This window comes from Octopus bimaculoides, chromosome 17, assembly GCF_001194135.2.
Source record: "Octopus bimaculoides isolate UCB-OBI-ISO-001 chromosome 17, ASM119413v2, whole genome shotgun sequence".
Lineage (NCBI taxonomy): Eukaryota > Metazoa > Mollusca > Cephalopoda > Octopoda > Octopodidae > Octopus > Octopus bimaculoides.
The window spans coordinates 27,560,277-27,561,021 of record NC_068997.1 but is presented as its reverse complement, the minus strand read 5'-3'; the positions used below and the strand labels follow the sequence as shown (position 1 = coordinate 27,561,021).

The 745-nt window shown below is 37.9% G+C and overlaps 1 protein-coding gene across 1 annotated transcript in view; it reads left to right on the top strand.

Annotated features, from left to right (window-relative positions):
- Nucleotides 1-745, top strand: part of LOC106879329 (acidic mammalian chitinase-like) — a 22,618-nt gene that overhangs the window by 8,874 nt on the left and 12,999 nt on the right. The window lies entirely within an intron of this gene.

Below are 745 nucleotides of genomic sequence, written 5' to 3'. Positions count from 1 at the left end.
AATCATAACGATGATGATGATGATGATGATGACGATGATGATGATGATGATAAGGAGACGAAGAAAATCCTGGCCATTATATCATTTACAATAAAAGAATTAACAATGTATATATTGATTGAATTATTAATGATTTCTATGAGAAATTCATCTCGGATTAATCTACATTGAGTTTCGGTTAAATATGTTAAAGTCTTGGTTAAATGGTTCAGTGAGAATCTTGTAGTAGAAAATAGCATTAAATATGGCGATAATTAAATCGTGTTGAACACACTAACGAAAATGCTGCCATTCAACATTAACTACTGTAGGCAACACAGTTAAGGTGAATTACTTGATGAAATGAAGGAACCTCTCCATAGAGGCTCGTTCTCTTAAAAATAGGAAATATCCATGCAACGGATGGGATAAAGATAATTCTATTGAATACACGTGTTACATTTAACCTTCTGTGCCGTTCGCTGGCTCCTGAACTTCTTAGTCCTAGGAGAATTCGTGTGATGCTAGTCCATGGACCGAGCCGTCCTTTTCGGGTCATAAAGAGACGCCCCTGCTTTTTCATCAGATCGGAAAAGAAACGTTCCTTTATTGGCATCGTGAGGGACTTGTAGTCATAGATGTTAAATACTAATCGACCAAAGCCTTGAGTGGATTTGGTAGACGGAAATTGAAAGAAGTCTGAAGCTCGTCGTGTTTGTGGTCGTGTGTGTGTGTGTGTGTGTGTGTGTGTGTGTGTGTGTGTGTG